The sequence below is a fragment of the Wasmannia auropunctata genome, unplaced genomic scaffold (genome assembly GCF_000956235.1).
Source record: "Wasmannia auropunctata unplaced genomic scaffold, wasmannia.A_1.0 LD336092.1, whole genome shotgun sequence".
NCBI lineage: Eukaryota > Metazoa > Arthropoda > Insecta > Hymenoptera > Formicidae > Wasmannia > Wasmannia auropunctata.
The window spans coordinates 3361683-3362769 of record NW_012026798.1 but is presented as its reverse complement, the minus strand read 5'-3'; positions in this window follow the sequence as shown (position 1 = coordinate 3362769).

Below are 1087 nucleotides of genomic sequence, written 5' to 3'. Positions count from 1 at the left end.
TCATATAAGTGTCAAGTTAAATCGATATAAACAAATCTATTGCGGAAACAGTCTGTTTACGTCTAATCATAGAAATATTTTCGTTCGAGGAGTTTCTCTGTTAAAAAAAATCGATAGAAAACGATAAGAACCAATATAGGATCTGACAAATATTTTATTGTGTCCTATCGTATCTATCGTTCCACTTTCTCTGTTCCGAAAGAAATTGTTATCATTTCCTATTATTTTCTATCATTAGCTGATAAAAACAATTTTAATCGTTGAAATATCGATAGAATGTCTACAGTAACTTATCGTTTTGATAAAATTTATCATAAGTAATTAAAATGTTATCCTAATGAATTGTTTATACATGATAACCTTTTTATCGTTCATAACTACAACTAAAACGATGTTTTTGAACGATGATTAAAAATGATGATTAAAGATAGAGGTAAATATGCTTGAATTGTAAATACTAAAATAAATAATAAAATAAAAATATACGAATTTTGTAATTATCATAACATTTAATTTAACTTCCAGGTTTTATATATAAAAAAAAAGAACGAAATCGCAGAAAGGAAAAAAGGTGAAATAAGGAGATTTAATTAAATCTTTACCATTAATATTATTTAATTATGCATAATATGAAGTGAATACATCTTTACAAATTATAGTATAAATAAAACAATAAAATCACAAAATTGTGTTAAGAATATTGTTTATTATTGTTATTATTTTTGTCTTTTAGAGTAACAATAATATAATACATTAATATAATATTATATAATATTATATAATATTATATAATATTATATAATATTATATAATATTAATAAAATTACAAATAATGTAAATATCATATTTATGGTTCAAACTGATTACAAATATGATCATTAAAAAAATGTATGCAAAGAGATTGCTTATACTATTTACACAAGTTATAATAGCAATATTGCCGCAAATATCGCATGTTGCTTTTAAATGTTTTTAAAACAAAAATTGACTGGTGTATCAAATTCATTTGGTTTAATATCTACATAACCACTTTTATGCCAAGCATACTGAAATAAATTTTGAAATCTTGGAGATGAAAATAGATCGG